The 20,181-nt window shown below is 38.0% G+C and overlaps 1 pseudogene across 1 annotated transcript; it reads right to left on the bottom strand.

Moving 5' to 3' along the window:
• Window positions 1–1,147: 1,147 nt before the first annotated feature.
• LOC306650220 (vomeronasal type-1 receptor 90-like) lies at window positions 1,148–19,606 on the bottom strand (annotated as a pseudogene). Its single transcript has 3 exons — window positions 19,002–19,606; window positions 17,980–17,987; window positions 1,148–1,272 (listed from the first exon to the last, which is right to left on the bottom strand). The product of its transcript is annotated as a vomeronasal type-1 receptor 90-like (transcript).
• Window positions 19,607–20,181: the final 575 nt, after the last annotated feature.

Raw genomic sequence — 20,181 nt, 5'->3', positions numbered from 1 at the left:
TTCTTGCAAGTCTTATTTTCCAGAAATGGTTGCCATCCATTTGGCCAGATATTCTCCAGGTATTTCTTCTCCATATGTCTGTAGCTCATACCTTTCACAAGGTGCCTGCAAGATATACCAAGCTGTTTCTCCCTAGTTCTCTTCATAGTTTTTCAGTTAGAACTGTGCCACCAACTACTGCCCAGTTAACAGTCAGTCCCAAAACCACATAAAGCATGACCAGTTCCATTTTCAAGATCTCATTTGTCCATAATGCCTTAGCCTACAGAAGGCCATGAGAGCTGTGGTGAGTTGAACTGTATGGCAAAAACAAATCAAAGTATGAAGTTCTGCAATTATTATCATTAGTACTGTTATTATTTTGGTACCAGAGATTGAATCAATGGCTGCTTAACCACTGAGGTACAGTCACAGTCCTCTTTTATTTAGAAGTAGGGTTTCACTGAGTGACTAGGGCCTCACTAAGTTGCTGAGGCTGTCCATGAGTATGTAATCCTCCTGCTGCAGTCAACCAAACTGTTGAAATTAGAGTCATGTGCCACAGTGTCCAGCCCATATTACTTTCCCTGTGATTTATGTCTGCCTCCATGGAAGGTCCAGTGTTTTTGAGGATGGTTTTATGCTGTAGTGTATTAAATCTGATTGTTTTTATTGGAACAGTGTGTTATCCTTGCAGCACAAAGACCCAATCAAATCTGATTTGACAACAATGGAAAAAAAGAGAGAGGGATGTCTTCCACAAGGCACCAGAGAACATGAGTATTAGAGGGGAAAATGGGTCACTGGGACAGGTTCACAAATTTTTCTCACAGCCACAGTTTTAACTGAGAGATTGAAATTAAATATTAATATTAATGACTATTTTTTACTTTTCTACTAAGACATGTATTCCATGATTCATTACCCCAAAATATGAGAAAAACAAGCTGCACCATATTAAGAAACACCTTTTATTCTGGTGTTGGAATTGGGATGTTGGCAAACACCTTTTTTTTCCTGTTCCACATCAAGGTTCTCTTTGACAACAGGCTCAAGAATACTGACTTGATTATTTGACACTTGGCTTTAATACACCTACTGATTATGTTCATCATGGGATTCATAGGTACCAACATGTTTCTGTCTTAGCAGTGGCTTTGGGATGACATCACAGGTAAATCAGTTTTCTGTTCTTGTATAGGTCGATGATGGGCTCCTCAATTTCTACCACCTGCTGAGCATCCTGCAGGCCATCACCCTCAGCCAGAAGCTCCTGTTTGGCAAAGTTCAAACCTAAATTTTCACAGGACAGCCTGAGATTGCTTTTTTACCTGTGGGTTTTGCATATGTCACTCAGTGCTCACTTCTCAATCTCTGCATTTGACAAGTCCATTGTGACTTCATGTGGGCTCATATTTCTTAATGATTCCTGCACTATTTTACCCATGAGGTAAATAGGTTGCATATTCTGCTCTGTTTTCTCAGTCAACTTTTTAACTTCAAATACAGAAGATTACATACGCAAAATGGATTTGCATCCAAAATCAAAACTGTGGACATATTTGTTTCTGCTAACAGGGTAGGGGATGACATAACATTCTTTGAATAAGACTTTTCTTCTAAGGCAACTTATAGTGGTGTTTCATGCAGCTTTTTTCTCCTGTAAATAAAGGACCAAATGAGGACAATATAGAGAAGAAAAAAATTATTTGAGGTCTCAGATGTTCAGAGGTCTTATTCCATAGAAAGCTGGTTTTGATCCTTGGGGATTGGAATGGGATAGCACATCATGGCAGAACAGTGTTGTAGAGAGACAAGGTTTACATGATTATCAGGAAGAAGTGAGATGGAGACTCCTATCATCAGATAAAAAACATACCCCAAATCCATGCCCCTAAAGTCCTACCTCCTGCAGCCACAGCTTACCAGCCTTCAGTTACCACTCAGTAATTCCTTATCAGGGGACTAATTCACTGGATTAATTAATTGAATTAAGGCTCGTAAAATCCACTCACTTTTTTTCTCTAAACCCTCTTGTGTTGTGTCACACGTGAGTTTTTGGGAACACTTCACTTCCAAACCATAAAACAGGATGAGGAAAATGTTGGAATGTTTGAATTCCTCTTTATTTTACTTCACTTTTTAAGTTTTCTACTTTGGGTAATATAATGACTATAATTTCCACAATAAATCAGATGATAAGAAAAAAAAATCATTAAAAAGCAAGGGACAAATCATCCCAAACCAAGATACTTCAGTAAAAGAATCCATCAACACTACAGTGGAAAAAATGTCAGAAAATGAATTCAGAATATACATAGTTAAAATAATCTGAGAGCTACAGGAAAATGTAAGGAATTAATCAGAGAGGAAACACAGGAAGTGAAAGATCACTTCCATAATGGGAAACAGATTTTTTAAAAATTTGAAAAAATCCTCTAAAGGGAGGAATCACTAAGCCAAATTAAAAGTTCAAGAAAGCATCACCAAAAGGCAATACCAGGTTATACCATTTGAAAGACAGAGTTAGGCAATGAAAGACAATATGTATCAATTTGAAAAATAATTGACCATGGAGAAAATATGTTATAAAGACATGGAAAGAACTTCCAGGAAATATGGGCTATCATGAAAAGACCAAAAAAAGATTTATTGAGATATATGAAGGCTTGAAGATATAAACTAAAGGAATGCACAGTCTTTTCATTGAAATAATATCAGAACATTTCTCAAACCTTAAGAATGAAATGAAAAATCAAACACAGCATACTTACAGACTCCAAATATTCAAAAGTAGAACAGACCCACACAAGTGCACATTATTATGAAAATGTCTAACATACAGAATAAGGATGGACTTATAAAGGCTGCCAGAGACAAAACACAGGTAACAGTTAGAGGGAAACATATCAGGATCTCAGCTGATTTCTCAATCCAGACCATCAAAGATAGGAGATCTTGCAATAATATCTACCAAACTGTGAAATAAATGGATGCCATACAAAAATATAATACCCAGAAAATTAACTTTTAGAATTGAGGATGAAATATAAACCTTTCATGACAAACAGCAGTTAAAAGAATTGACAGGTAGAAAGTCTGCATGAAAAAAAATTCTAAAAAAATATTTCTTGAAGAAGAAATAAAAAACAATAGAATAAAAACAGTTCAAGGGGGAAACCACACTAGAGAAAAGAGTCAATCAAAGGAGAAATTAATTCCAATTGAAAACCAGAAATAAATCAAATTGATGGGGAATAAAAGTCATTTCTCAATTCCAACATTGAATGTAAAAGGCCTAACCTGGTCAACCGGAAGTCATAGACTGGCATATTGGATTGAAAACCATGACCGAACAATATGCTATCTCCAAAAGACCAAATAATATACAAAAACATCAACAGAGTAAAGGTAAAAGTTTGGGAAATAATGTGTTATTCCCATAGATCTCCTCAAGTAGCAGTGATTTGTATCCTCATATTAGATAAGGTGTACTTCCAGATAAAGTTAATCAGAAGGGACAAGTAGGAGATTTCATACTGCTTAAGGCAAATATATATATATAATATATATAATTATATATAATAATAATTATATATAATATATATTATATATAATATATATAATATATATAATATATATATTATATATATATAATAGATATATCAATGGGATGTAAAAATCACAAATCATTATGCCCAAATAATGGAACATGTATGTACATCAAAAAAAAAAAAAAATCCCTTCTCAAATTCAAGGATCAAATAGACCATAAGAAACTAATACTGTTGAGTTTCACATAACTCTCTCCACATAGTAGATTCTGCAAACAGAAACTAAACTATAGAACTAAAAATGCCATTTATTGGGGTCCAGCACTAGCAGAGATTGGGGGTCCTAGGTGGATGGAGGTGTCAACATGGTGGAGAAACAGCACACAGAGACACCAAGTGTTCTGAGGCTGAATCTGAATCTTTATTTTTCTACTTGTCTTATTATAGATATTTTTCTTAAGTAATGGTTATATCATTTTTGATTAGTTTAAAAACAAGAAAAACCTTCAAAAGTGCAATCTATGCTTCTTCTCAAAGACACATTCTGTCTGTATGACTGTGCAGACCAAAACAATTTTATTTCCCAGCTAGATTAAAACAACCTTGTCTCCCAGTTAAACTGAAACAAACTTGTCTCCCAGCTAAACTGAGGACACCATGATCTTCCAGCCTTTAACCTTCAGAACAAACATGTTACTAGATTTTCTGAGAAACCACCCCTACCATGAACTCCAGTGTTTAACAGTGAGAAACTTTTAATATTATTAAAGGGCAAAGAAATCAACTGATAATTAGTATTTAGTCTCTTCTAATTTCATATAATAGCAGAATACAATCTTATTCTGATTCTCAAAGAATTAGACTAAGTATAGGAAAAGCACAAATTATATTTAGACTAGTCTAAATGTTTTTATTATGTAAAGTATCTCTAGAATCAACTATTGAAACTAGGAAAAGCACAAAGTCTAAACACCGCATCCAAGCTCAGAGGAATATCTGTTTATCCATCTATTATTTTACTAGAGAAATCACAGACTCCTTTAAACTTTAGTACATCTAGAATAGTTATGTTCATATATTTTATCTTGGTATTACTGCTAAATTTTTATTTTGCAGTATTTGTGTCCCAACACAGTAAAACCTTCCAATGCTTTTCTATAAGTGTTTCTAATGATATATTGATTATTAATATTAAAAAGCAGCTACACATGGAGACATGCCACACCTGTGGCCCCCAAGAGGGAGGATGATCAAACAGAACCATGTCAAGTGTCGGATCTTCTACTCCAACAGAGCTGTGTCAAATATCAGAGTGGCAGGAAATAGACGTGGTAGCCATTAATAATTTAGACTTGAAAGATACATATAGAATAATTCATCCATCAATGACTGAATACACTTTCTTCTCAGGAACACATGGATCCCTTCCAAAATACACAGATCTTAGGTCAAACAGCAATTCTTAGAAAATACAAAAAATATAGAGATAGTACCTTGCATTCTTTCAGATGATAATAGAATAAAATTGGAAGTCACAAATAAATAAAATTAGAAACTACTCTAACTCTTTGAGGCTAACTAATATGCTATTGAGTGACCAATGGATAGCAAGAAGAAATCAGAATGAAATTATAAATACTTAGAGGTAAATGAGACTAGTGAGATGTTCAAAAATTGCTGAGACACTATGAAGGTGGTTCTAAGAAGAAAGTTATAGCACTGATTTCATCAGGTAAAGAATAGAAGTCACCAAATCCATTACCTAAGATAAAATCCCAAGACCTGGAAATAGAATAAATCAACAACAAATCATTTTAAAGACTGGAAAGCATTAAAATCAGAAGCCCAAATCAATGAAGTTGAACAAAAATAAAAAATAAAAATAAAAAAATTGAAGTAAAAGTTGGTTCTTTGAAAAAAAAAAAAAAACACAAAATTGATGAACCCTTATCCCAGCTAATGAAGAGGAATAGGAAAATTACTAAAGTTGATGATGGAAAAAGGAAGAATCACAAGTGGCACTACAGAAATACAGATGATAATCAGAAACTATTTTGATAATTTTTAACTGTAATAAAATAAAAAAATATTAAAGACACTGACAGATTTCTAGAGACTTGGACTGGCCCAAATTGAATCACAGGACATAGAAAATTTAGACACATCAGTTTCAAACAATTCATTAGAAGATGCCATGAAAAGACTACCAAGAAACAAACTCCAGGAGAAGGCAGATTCTCAACTGAGTCCTACCAGCCCTTCAAAAATAATAACACCAATCCTCCTCAAATTATTCCATGAAGGGAAAGAGAACCTTCCAACCTCATTCTATGAAGTTAATATCACATTCTTATTTCTCCATCTTAACTGGACCCCTCCTTTGTGTCTTTTTTTTTTTTTTTTTTTTTTTCAGATCACTGCTTTTATTTCATCAAAGAGGGCTTTGCTTAAACTGGTGCTTAAGGGGTGAAGGAATAAGATTATTTTCCTTCCTGACAAAGATTGATTGTCCTTGGGCGTTTGCAAGGGATCTTGGCAAATGCTGCGATCTCATTCCATCTTGCTTACAGGTTAAGTGAAAGTGTTGTAGAGGCCCCGACCTCAGGCTTTCTGGGGACCATAGAGCTGGGGATGGGCAGTGGGGATGGGGATGGTGCCAGGGCCTCCTTTTCTGCTCTGTGGACTGAGCTTGCTACTAACACCTCAGGATTCAAAAGGTAAATATAAATATGTAAGTCGCATTTGTAGATTCGGGAACTTCAAAGCTCAGAGCCACGTACTCTTGTACATTGTGGACTTTCTTGTACGTGTGGCTTTTCTCACAATATTGAAATAAAAGCATTGTATGATCATCACTGTTCCCATAAGTAAACTGTAGGTCACCTTCACCCTGAGCTATAAGAGGCTGGAAGGTGGTGAAGCGTGACTACCCTCCCATCAGAAGGAAGCATGATCTATTGATTAAGAGCACAGCTTTCTCTAGCATTAAGAACTGAACTCACAGGTCCTGGCTGCTGTGGGAGGGGCGCAGAGCTGGCGGGTAAGGGAAGAATGGAGGAACTTTGGATTGTGTAGAAGGAAATGAGAGGAGGGGAGGGGACAGAGGGAAGGAAAGATGGTGGAATGAGAGAGACACCAGTGCCCTATTACATGTATGATTTCATGAATGGTGTGAATCTACATCGTGCACAACCAGAGGAATGGAAAGCTCTACTCCATTTGCATACAATGAATCAAAATGCATGCTGTTGTCATGTGTAACTAAATAGAACAAACAATAATAGTAAAAAATAAAAGAACTGGACTCAAATTCTGGTCCTCTCCCTGTTTGGTTGTGGGACTGTGGGAGGTACTGAAGCTCGAGCTTGCACCCTGGAGAAGGTTCTTCCTTGGTTTTGGGGGACATCATGGTCCTGTGCTCTCCCTTCTAGGCATTTCACTCTTCACTGTGTTTTTTTGTTAGTATCTCTTCTTGCCTCATACACCAGATGTTGTCAATAGGTCTGCTTCCCTCTCTTTCTCTCCCCCTGCTTTCTTGATATTCTCTTCTCCGTGGCTGGCTGCGTCACCATGACAGGGAAGGAGTGAACGAAGGATACATTCCACTCCAATCTCCCATTGGAAACATGACACACCTGTGCTCACCTCTCGCTGTACCCAAAAAGGCACAGATCCACATCTGCCCTCCAGATGGTACACATCCCAGCAAAGAGGAGCATCGGGGTCCTCAACTCTCACGTCTGTGTAGACTTCCAAATTGACTTCTCATCCATATCTTACAGCTGATCATGAATTCCTTTTGCTTTTTTGTTAGGAAGTTCAAAGCCAAATTTTCCATTCACTTCCAGGTTAAGGTCCCGACCTTACGGCATGAAGATCATATATTAATCTTTTTTTTTTTTGCATTTTTTTTATTGTAAACAAATGGGATACATGTTGTTTCTCTGTTTGTACATGGCTTAAAGGGATACCATTTGTGTAATCATAAATATACATAGGGTAATGTTGTTTGATTCACTCTGTTATTTTTTCCCTTCCCCCCACCCTTCCCACCCCTCTTCTCCCTCTATACAATCTTTCCTTCCTCCATTCTTGCTCCCCCTCCCTAACCCTAACTCTAACCCTAACACTAACCATTCCCTCCCCCCTTTATGTGTCCTCATCTACTTATTAGTGATATCATTTGACCTTTTTTTTGTGATTGGCTTATCTCACTTAGCATGATATTCTCCAATATCATCCATTTGCCTGCAAATGCCATAATTTTATCATTTTTTATAGCTGAGTAATATTCCATTGTATATATATACCACAGTTTCTTTATCCATTCATCAATTGAAGGGCATCTAGGTTGGTTCCACAATCTGGCTATTGTGAATTGAGCAGCTATGAACATTGATGTGGCTGTATCTCTCTAGTATGCTGATTTTAAGTCCTTTGGGTATAGACCAAGGAGTGAGATAGCTGTGTCAAATGGTGGTTGCATTCCAAGTTTTCTAAGGAATCTCCACACTGCTTTCCAGAGTGGCTGCACTAATTTGCAGCCCCACCAGAAATGTATGAGTATACCTTTTTCCCACATCCTCGCCAACACTTGTTGTTGCTTGTATTCTTGATATTCGCCATTCTAATTGGGGTGAGATGTAATCTTACGGTGGTTTGATTTGCATTTTTCTTATTACTAGACATGTTGAACATTTTTCCATATGTTTGTTGATTGCTTGTAGATCTTCTGCTGTGAAGTGTCTATTCATTTCCTTAGCCCATTTGTTGACTGGATTATTTGCATTCTTGGTGTAGAGTTTTTTGAGTTTTTTATAGATTCTGGAGATTAGTGCTCTATCTGAAGTATGATTGGCAAAGATTTTCTCCCACTCTGTAGGGACTTTCTTCACATTGATGATAGTTTCTTTGCTGAGAGAAAGCTTTTTAGTTTGAATCTATCCCAGTTATTGATTCTTGCTTTTATTTATTGTGCTATGGGAGTCCTGTTGAGGAAGTCTGGTCCTAAGCCGACATGTTGCAGATCTGGACCTACTTTTTCTTCTATAATTTGCAGGGTCTCTGGTATGATTCTGAGGTCCTTAATCCATTTTGAGTTTAGTCTCATGCATGGTGAGAGATATGGGTTTAGTTTCATTCTATTGCACATGCATTTCCAATTCTCCCAGCACCATTTCTTGAAGAGGCTATCTTTTCTCCATTGCATATTTTTGGCCTCTTTGTCTAGTATGAGAAAATTGTATTTATTTGGGTTTGTGTCCATGTACTCTATTCTGTACCATTGATCTACCTGTCTATTTTGGTGCCAATACCATGTCATTTTTGTTACTATTGCTTTGTAGTAGAGTTGAAGATCTGGTATTCTGATACCCCCTGTTTCACTCTTCCTGCTAAGGATTGCTGTAGCTATTCTGGGTTTTTTATTCTTCCAGATGAATTTCATAATTGCTTGCTCTATTCTGTAAGGTACGTCATTGAGATTTTAATTGGAAATGCATTGAATATGTATAGCACTTTAGGTAGTATGGCCATTTTGACAATATTAATTCTGCCTATCCAAGAACATGGGAGATCTTTCCATCTTCTAAGGTTTTCTTTAATTTCTTTCTTTAGTGTACTGTAGTTCCCATTGAAGAGGTCTTTCACCTCTTTTGTGAGATTGATTCCCAGTATTTTATTTTTCTCGAGGCTATTGTGAATGGGGTAGTTTTCCTGATTATTCTTTCCAAAGACTCATCACTTATGTATAAAAATGCATTAGATTTATGTGCATTGATCTTATATCCCGCTACTTTACTGAATTCACTTATGAGTTCTAAAAATTTTCTGGTGGAATTTTCTGGTTCCTCTAAGTATATAATCATATCATCAGCATATAGGGATAGCTTGAGTTCTTCTTTTCCTATTCCTATCCCTTTAATTTCTTTGGTCTGTCTAATTGCTCTGGCTAGAGTTTCAAGGACGATATTGAATAGAAGTGGTGAAAGAGGGCATCCCTGCCTTGTTCCAGTTTTCTGGGGGAATGCTTTCAGTTTTTCACCATATAGAATGATATTAGCCTGGGCTTAGCATAGATGGCCTTTACAATGTTAAGGAATGATCCCACTATCCCTATTTTTTCTAGTGTTTTGAGCATGAAGTGATGCTGTATTTTATCAAATGCTTTTTCTACATAGATTGAAATAATCATGTGATTCTTGACTTTAAGTCTATTGATATGGTGAATTACATTTATTGATTTCCTGATGTTGAACCACCTTGCACCCCTGGGATGAAACCCACTTGAAATGGTGCACTATATTTTCAATATGTTTTTGTATGCGATTTGCTAAAATTTTGTTGAGAATTTTTGCGTCGATGTTCATTAAGGATATTGGTCTGAAATTTTCTTTCCTCGATGTGTCTCTGTCTGGTTTAGGTATCAGGGTGATTTTGGCTTCATAGAATGAGTTTGGGAGGGTTCCCTCCTCTCTATTTTTATGGAATACTTTGAGAAGTATTGGAATGAGCTCTCCTTTAAGGTTTTGTAGAACTTGGCTGAGAACCCATCTGGTCCCGGACTTTTCTTTGTTGATAGGCTTTTGATGACCTCTTCTATTTCTTTGCTTGAAATTGATTTATTTAAGTTGTGTATATCTTCCTCATTCAGTTTCGGCAATTCATATGTCTCTAGAAACTTGTTGATGTCTTCGAGGTTTTCTGTTTTGTTGGAGTATAGATTTTCAAAATAGCTTCTAATTATGTTTTGTATTTCACTCGTGTCTGTTGTGATATTTCTTGTTCATTCCGAATTTTAGTAATTTGAGTTTTCTCCCTTTTTCTCTTTGTTAGCATGGCTAAGGGTTTATCAATTTTGTTTATTTTTTCAAAGAACCAACTATTTATTTGTTAATTTTTCCGATTGTTTCCTTGTTTCAATTTCATTGATTTCAGCTCTGATTTTAACTATTTCCTGTCTGTCTACTACTTTTGGTGCTGGTCTGTTCTCCTTTTTGTAGGGTTTTGAGCTATAGTGTTAGGTTGTTTATTTGTGAGTTTTACTTCTTTTATTAATGCACTCCATGAAATGAATTTCCCTCTAAGTACTGCTTTCATAGTGTCCCAGAGATTTTGATATGATGTTCTTTGTTCTCATTTACCTCTAAGAATTTTTTCAATTTTCTTCCTAATATCTTCTGTTATCCATTCATCATATAATAGCATATTGTTTTAATCTCCAGGTGTTGAAATAGTTTCTGTTTTTCCCTCTTCATTTATTTCTACCTTCAATCTATTATGATCTGATAGAATACAAGGTATTTTCTCTATCCTCTTGTATTGCTAACATTAGCTTTGTGGCATAATATATGGTCTATTTTAGAGAAGGATCCATGTGCTGCTGAGAAGAAAGTGTATTTGCTCTTGGTTGGATGGTATATTCTATAATGTCCGTTAAGTCTTAATTATTGATTTTGTTATTGAGATCTATGGTTCAATTTTGTTTGGAGGATCTGTCCAGTGGTGAGAGAGGTTTGTTAAATCACTAGTATTATTGTGTTATGGTTTATGTGGTTTTCTGAAATGAGAAGGATTGTTTGACCATACATGGATAGCCACTGTTTGGGGCATAGATGTTATGATGTTATATCTTGCTGATTTATGCTTCCCTTAAGCAGTATGAAATCTCCTTCTTTATCCTTCTAACTTTGCTTGAAGTCCACACTATCTGAAATGAAGATGGATACACCAGCTTTTTTGCTGAGCCATGTTCATGGTATGTTTCTCCCCATCCTTTCACCTTTAGTTTATGAGTATCTTTTTCTATGAGGTGAGTCTCTTGCAGGCAACATATTGTTGGATCTTTCTTTTTAATCCAATCTGCCAGTCTATGTCTTTTGATTGATGAATTCAGGCCATTAACATTCAGGGTTATTATTGAGATATGTTTTGGTTTCCCAGTCATTTGGTTCATTTTTAAATTACATTTATTTATTTATTTATTTATTTATTTGACACGACTTGGTTCCTCCTTTATTTGACAATTCCTTTGGGATAATTCCTCCCTTTGCTGATTTGCTTCTTTGTTTTTCATCTCTTCCTCATGGAATATTTTGCTGAGAATGTCTGTAATGCGGCTTTGTTTTTGTAATTTATTTAGCTTTTGTTTATCATGAAGGATTTTATTTCATCGTCAAATTTGAAGGTAAGTTTTGCTGGGTATAAGATTCTTGGTTGGCATCCATTTTCTTTCAGAGCTTGAAAAATATTGTTCCAGGCCTTCCTAGCTTTTAGGGTCTGGATTGAAAAATCTGCTGATATCTGTATTGGTTTCCCCCTGAATGTAATTTCGTTCTTTTCTCTCACAGCCTTTAAATTCTGTCTTTATTTTGTATGTTAGGTATTTTCATTATAACGTGCCTGGTGTGGGACTGTTGTAATTTTGTGTATTTGGAGTCCTATAAGCCTCTTGAACTTGATTTTCCTTTTCATTCTTCAGAATTGGGAAATTTTCTGATATTATTTTGTTGAATAGATTGTTCATCCCTTTGGTTTGTTTCTCTAAGCCTTCCTCAATCCCAATAATTCTTAAATTTGGCCTTTTCATGATATCCCATAGTTCTTGTAGATTCTGTTCATGATTTTCTTACCATCTTCTCTGTTTGTTCAACTTTGTTTTCAGGTTAAACATTTTGTCTTCAATGTCTGCGGTTCTGTCTTCCAGGCGTTCTATCCTATTGGATATGCTTCTATGGAGTTCTTAATTTGGTTTATTGTTCCTTCATTTCAAGGATTCTGTGTGTTTTTTTTTCAATATCTCTATCTCCTTATTGAAATGATCTTTTGCTTCCTGTATTTGCTCTTTTAACTGTTGATTGGTGAGGCACCGTTCAATGCCTGCATTTGCTCTTTCAGCTCATCGTTTGCTTCCCTGATCATTTAATTATGTACATTCTGAACTCCTTTTCTGTCATTTCTTCTGCCATGCTTTCATTGGGTTTTATTGATGTAACATCTAGATTGTTTGGGGCATATTCTTCCCTTTTTTTCTCATGTTGTTTAGGTATCAGTTGACCGCTGAGCTATTGCAGATTTCCTCTATTGACATATAATATCCCTGAAGATTTCTAGGATATCTCCTCTTAGCCTTCAGTAGGCTGAAGTCTTGGAGGCAGTTGATAGTGCGGTGCTGCACAAGGAAGCTGCCTCTCTAGGGGTGGTGGGCCTTCAGGTGGTATATATTCCCTGCTAGTGGGCAGAGGAGTCTCCCTTGTTGGACCATGGTCATCCAAAAGGTAACTAGGCTGCGGGCTGAGGCAAGGCCTGTTTGGGCCTGTGTCCTCTGGTTTTACCATCCTTGTGGAAAACCCTCACCCGCAGGGAAGACTCACCAGGTGGGGAGGTCTCGCTGGTCAGTTCCCGTCCTAGAGGTTCCTGTCAATCTACACTACTGCCTGGGCTGGGCTGCCTTCCTCTGCAATGTTCCCAGGATACCTGACCTACTCCCTGGTCCTGGGAGCCTCAACCTTCGCAGAGAGTCTCCTTTGTCTGCCTTTCCTCAGAAAGTCTGCCCGCAGTCCTGGAACCTTTGCTCCGCCCCTAAGCTTGTCTCTGTGCGGCTCTTCCACCAAGAAGACTCCTAGGTCCTGGGACCCTGCTCTGCACCTAATCGCTTGGCTATGCGGCCCCCTCCTCTGAGCAGCCACCTGGGGCCCCATACAACCACTCTGAGTCCCCAGAGACCCGCCGCATGCCTCTTCCTCCAGACAGCCGCCCGGTGTTCCGGTGTGGTCACTAGGAGTCCAAGCAACTCACTGAGAGCCTCCTCCCTCCCACCAACCACCCGTAGCCCTGGGCAATCACTCCGAGTCAAGTGACCCGCCCCGTTCCTCTCCTCTTCCAGGTAGCCCCCCGGGTGTTCAGGAGTGATCACTGTGAGCCACTCTGAGTCACTCTGAGTCCACGTGACCCGCTGCTCTCCTCCTCTGGCAGCCGCCCGGAGCTCTGGTCTGGCCACTGGAGACCAAGTGACCCACCATGCTCCTCCTCCAGGCAGCCCCCCGGTGTTCAGGAGTGGTCGCTTTAAGTCCAAACAACTCACCACTCGCTTCCCTCCTCTGAGCAGCCTCCTGGAGCTCCAACACAGTCACTGCAAGTCCAAGGACCCTCCTCCTCCTCCGGGCAGGCCCTGGTGTTCAGGAAAGGTCGCTTTGAGTCCAAACAGCTTGCCAACGCCGCTCCTCTTCCGGCAACCGCCTGTAGCTCTGGTATAGTCACTCCAATCCAAGCAAGCCATGCTTCTCCTCCTCCTCCTCAGGGCAGGCCCTGGTGTTCAGGAATGGTCCCTCCAAGTCCAAACAGCTCACCGAGCAGCTCCTCCTCTGGCAACCACCTGTAGCTCTGGCGCATCACTCCAAGTCCAAGCACCTCGTCACACTGCACCTCCTCCTCCTCCTCCTCCACGCGGCCCCGGTGTCAGAAAGTGGTCCCTCTGAGTCCAAAACAGCTCTCCTTGCAGCCCCTCCTCTGGGCTGCTCCCCGGAGCCCCAGTGGTAGCTTAAGTCCCAGCGCTGTGCTGAACAGCCTCCTCTACAATGCTCCCAGTGTCTGAGTTTACTGCTCCAGCGGGGGGAGGCGTGTCTCGCCGGGCAGCTCTACTTCACAAAGTTCCCTGCATTCCGGGACTATCACCCCATCTGGGACGCCTCCCCAATGGGAGACCTCACCTGGATGCTTTGAGTTGGTCCCAAGTCTCTCAATTTCTCCTCTTTTGAATCCTGAGTCCTGGAGCAACATGAAATGCAGCCACCCTCTAGGCCACCATCTTGAAACCTCCATCCTTGTTCTTAACTGTCCTCTGTTGTCCAGTTCATCCAAGAACCATCTGTGATCTGTGAGAGTTGATACAGAAACTACCCCTCACACTCCACTGTCTGTTCTCCACACAGGAGAAAGTGGTTCTGACTTGATGTCTGTCAGAGATGTGCTATCTTGCCTTGTGGAATGGTGCCTAAACTGAATAAATTTAAATTGCCCTTTTGGCACCATTCAGTAATATTATTCTTGGTGTTTGTTCTTCTGGAGTAGTGAAATTTCTTAAGTGGATTCTGTATTATCGTAAAAGTGTTTGGTTCATAAATTGTTAAATCAGTGTTTCCGTAGAGGCATGTGATCTGACTTCCTTTTCTTCCTACTTACCAAAACTGTTCTATCACTTACCTATTTTCTACTCCACATTGTTTCCTGATCAGGATGCCAAGTTGCATTTCGGTTTTATTTCTTTGTTAAACTCATCAGTGACTACCCTGGAAATTTCTTGTATGGAAGCATGGTATTTGCTTGTCCATTTCTTTTCTGAAGTACAGTTTTATTCCTTCCAACTTATATTTTTTTCAATTTACACTATCATGAAGATGCTCTAAACACTTTCAAACACAATTTGGGCAAAACATTTAGGTTTGATATCTCAATCTTGTAGGTGACTACTCTTGAGGGTAAGAAATTAAAATGCTGTATTCACAAAGCCTGTGTCATTTGGCATCCCATACATCAATGAGGATTCCTGTCCTCTGCATACTTACCAGCATTTGATGCTGTTCTGTTTTGGTGTGCCTTAATACATTAAATGTTTAGTAACATGACCACCAAATCAATCAGAAAGGCAACAATCAAGTGTCTGTTTAGTGGTATCTTATTGTGGTTTAAAATTGTTTTTCTAATGACATGATATTACTAGAAATGATGCACATTGTTTGAGGTTCCCTTCTAACCTGGACATCATATTTTGTCAAGTGTGTCTTTGTATTTTCATTCTGTATCTCAGCTGGATATTTCTGTTTCCTTCTTTTTCCCTCCATTTCTCATTCTGTTCTACTCATGATATGTAGATTCTTTCATGTCAAATATTTAGACAGAGTACATAATTGACGTGTTGCTGTGCATATTCTGATTATTACAACATCTAGAAGGTATACAGGAGATAATCTTTCCACAACCTACCTATTCCGACTACTTCCTTGACTTCATATTATTTATGCAGATCATCATTGTAAATAGAAAATTATCAGAGCCATACTAGAACTGTGATATCAGTAGGTGGTTGCTTATAAGTAGTTTGGTTTTGTCACATGTTCCTAAATTTTTCTCTTGATATATTCACATATGAACACTGTTACCTATTTCAAAATTTAAATTATTTTCCCGAGCCTGCTGGGAGAAAATGGAGGCCCAGCTCTCCATCATAACAGCTTAAGATGTGACTTACTCTACAAGACTCCTACAGTGCAAGAGGTAAATCAAGAATCATTAGATGGGATGAGGTATCAAACTAAAAAGTTTCTTCACAATAAAGGAAAAAAACAATAACATGAAGAGAGAGTCACAGAATTGGAGAACATTTTTGAAACCTACATCTGCGATAAACCATTAATTTCAAGGATATAAAACAATCTCAAACACTGAACACTGAAAGAACAAATAACCCAATCAATAAATGGGCAGAGGAAGTGTACAGGCACTTCACAGAAGAAAAAATACAAGTGGTCAACAAATAAATGAAAAGCAATTACATAATGGCAAACCAAATCTAAATTGAAATTTCATCTTACTCCAATCAGAATGGCCATTATCAAGAACACATATAACAATAAATATTGGCAAAGGTGTGGAGAAAAAGGTTCACAAATACATTGTTAGTGGAGCTTGATGTTGGTTCAGCTACTCTGAAAGAAATATGGAGATTCCTCAGAAAACAAAATGGAAACACCAGGTGATCCAGTTATTCCACTCTTCAGTATATACCCAAAGGTTTAAAATTGGCATACTACAGAGATGCAGCCACATCAATGTTCATATCCACTCAATTCACATTAGCTAAACTATGGAATCAACCTAGGTGCCATTCAACAGATGAATGGATTAAATATGTGGTATATATACACAATATTGTACTCAGCCATAAAGAAGAATGAAATGATGGTATTCACTAGTAAATGAAAGGAACTGGAGAATATCATACTAAGTGAAATGAGTCAATCCCAAGAAACCAAAGGCCAAATGTTCTCTCTGAAATGTGAATACTAACAAACACTAACGGGATGGGCAGGGAAGAATAGAAGTTCATCAGATTAAAAAAAGGAGGAAGGAAGGGGAGTGGAAATAGAAAAGACAGTAAAAAGAATCAGACATATCTTTTGTGTTCATATATAAATGCACAACCAGTCAAACCACATTGTGTCCAACCACAAGAATGGGATTATAATTAGAATAAGTTATATGCATGTATATATAATATGTCAAGATACACTCTACTTTCATGAACATCTAAATAAACAAGTAAACAGTCTCAAATAAACCTAGTACTCCAGGTTAAAAAGGAAAGAAGTTGGCATTATTTTTATTTGTTCCTTTTTCTAATTTAAAGACTTTTGTGAGTGCAAAAGTCAGGCTCTCTAGAGAAACAGAATCAACAGGAAGTATGATTATAAAAGGAAGCTTATTAGATTGGCTTAGAAGACCAGAAGCTGGATAGTCCAAAATGGTCACCTGCAGCTGGAGAACTGGAAGAACCAGCAGCAGTGCAGTCCAAGATGCAGAAGCCCCAAAACAAGAAAGATCAACAATGCTACCCTAGTCCAAGTCCAAGGCTTCTAGAAACTACCTGGAGAATCACTGGCAGAGTTCAATTTGGAAGAGTGAAGAACTGAGTGTTCAATATCCTCAGACAATTGACACAATGATCAAGTACCTGATCAAGAAGAAATGAGCTTCCATCTGCATCTGCTTCCTTTTTCTTCCCACTGTTATTCCATCCTATTGGGCAGTGCTGCCCACACTTAGGGAGGGGTTCCACTTGGGTTCACTATCCCTCATTTCAGTCATTCCTAGACATGCCCTCATGGACAGACCGAGAGTACTATTACTCATTGGAATGTCTTAATCCAATCAGGTTGACAATTCATATTAACCATTACAATGAGTCTGTAATTTTCATGACTTGAAGTGTTATCAAGACTCTTAATTTTCCAGGTACTGCTTTAATTTAGTGTTTTGACCTAATTTTATAAACTTCATTAAGGTAGTTAGCATGCAGGATTACTTTTATTTTATTGGGTTGCAGGCATTGAATCCAGGGGTGCTTAACCACTGAGCACATCCCCAACACTTTTATACTTTATTTAGAGACAAAGTCTGGCTAATTTGCTTAGGTTCTCACTAAGTTGCTGAGGCTGACTTTGGACTTGTGATCATCCTACAGGATTACAGGTGCTAGGATTAGGAGTGTGGCCCTGCATCTTGTTTACTTGGCACAATTTGCTAAAATGTTTTCCAATGATTGGAAAAATTATATTTTCACATTTTCAGAATTTTTCAATTTTCTTTGTATTTTCAGAGAGATTTTTCTCCCACAACTGGCTCTAAGTTCATTGAAATTTTATTATGATTATGTACACAAGATAAGACTTACCTTTAATCCTTGTTTAAGAGTACAGGTCAACAGCATTAAGCACATTCCCATTTGTATGCATGTATAATCTCCCCCATATCCAGCCTTTTTCTGCCTAAATTATCTCTGCATCCATCAAACAACTGTTTTCCCCTACAGTGATTCCTCAACTTCTGGCAAATACCAATTTATATTTTCTCTGTACAAATTGTGCTACCCTAAGTTCCAGTTACCATGTGTAGATTTATACAATGTTGAGAATTCTGTGACTGACATTTCACTGGACATAATTTCTTCCAGATTTATCTGTGGTTACATATGCATCAGAATCTCCTTTCTATTTAATGTTGAGTGGTATTCCGTGGTGTATCCCAAACACATGTTGTCTATACATTTATGTGCTTGCAGACATCAAAATGCTTCCATCATTGCCTATTATAAATAATGGTACCATGATAAACGGTGGTGTTTAAATATGTTGAGTCTCTATATTCAGTATTTGTTATATTGATAAAAGTACAATTGACAGATGAGATGGCAATTCATGATAATAGATGTTTACAATCTATTAGGCATAATGGAGGATACTGAGAATATTGACTTATTAATAGCTGCTCTGATCTCTCATATGTCTACAAATATATGGACTAATTTGACAATGAATGTGAGACTCAAATCTCAGGGGTCCCTTTCACACAAAAATCAGAAATATCTCAGAGGCATATGGATATTTACCAGGATTGTACTTTTCATTCACAAATTTCAAAGTAATCATTTTTAAAACTCCATATTATCAATTCATACAGGAGAGGTTATACGATATACAAAATAGCATATACATAACACCATGATTAAAAGTTGCAAAGCTGAACTGTAACTCCTTAAGAGAATTTATCCATCACACAATGATAACACTTTTACTGTCCTTCCCCAAAAGTTTTTCAAAAAGTTACTACATTGCTTTGCACTACAAATGAAAATGAAAGGACTGATTGTGACATAGCCATTGGCCACCATCATTGAGATAGAATGAAAAACAGTACCTTTGTTCTGCATTGTTCTGAAGTAGAAGAAGATGCAGTCCAAACAGTACATGAGCATGAAGAAACTCATCAGTCAGGATGGTTCTGGTGGCCCTCTGTTCTGGGGAGGCTTTTGGAGATAGGGTGATGCTGTGAAGGTGCTGGCACTCCCTTTTATGCTTGCACAAGAGAATCACCATATACCCACACAAAAGTGCCATAAGTCCTATAAGAAAGACATCTCAAAATATACCCAGTGTGGAAAATAAATGGCTAAGGAAGTAGCCCATGGGTAAGACAGTGCAGGAATCACTGAGAAATATAAGTCCTTGTGAGGTCACATTGAACTTGTCAACTGTGGAGATGGAGAAGTGAGCACTAAATGACATATAGAAGACCCACAGGAAAAGAAGAGATCTCAGGGTATGATGTGGGAATTTAGGTTTGAATTTTGCCAAACAGGAGTTTCTTGGACTGAGAGTGATGGCCTGGAGGATGCTCAGCAGGCAGGTGGTTGAAATGGAGAGGCCCCTCATCAACCTGTACAAGTAGAAAACTGATTTACATGTGATGTCATCCCAAAGACCCTGCTGAGATGTAAGAATGTCTGTAGCTATGAACCCCATGGTGAGCAGCATCAGTAGGTGGATTAGGGCCAAGAGACAAATGATCAAGTCAGTGTTCTTGATTCTTTTGTCAAAGAGGAGCTTGAGGAGATGGAATAGAAAAAGGATGGTGTTGGCCAAGATCCCAATTCCAAGTTCAGAGTAAAAGATGTTTCTTATGTGTATAATACAATTCAGTTTCTTGTTTTTCCTCATCTTTTGGGGTAAGGAATCATGCGTACATGTCTTAGAAGAAAAATTCATTATCAAAAATATTAATTTTTATCCTTCTCAGCCAACACTGTGTCCATAAGGAAAATAGGGGACCTACTCAAATGCCTCATTTCCCCCTCAATATTCATGATTCTCTGGTACTCTTCTGGAAGTCATCCCTCCCTCTCTCTTTTCCCATCATTTGCCAATAATTACTTATTATCTGTGTCTCTAAATACAAAACATTTTCCTGTGCATTAAAAATTGTCATATATTATAGAAACTATTTCCATGTTATGACTTTGAGTTGTTCATGGTGATGTCTTTCTCAAAGGGTGATTTCTTATTTTCTTTCTGTCCATCGTCTTGATAACATGAAAGGA

This window comes from Sciurus vulgaris (genome assembly GCF_902686455.1).
Source record: "Sciurus vulgaris genome assembly, chromosome: 19".
In the NCBI taxonomy this organism is placed as follows: domain Eukaryota; kingdom Metazoa; phylum Chordata; class Mammalia; order Rodentia; family Sciuridae; genus Sciurus; species Sciurus vulgaris.
Note: the sequence above shows the minus strand (reverse complement) of the source record. Positions and strands in the feature narration are given on the sequence as shown.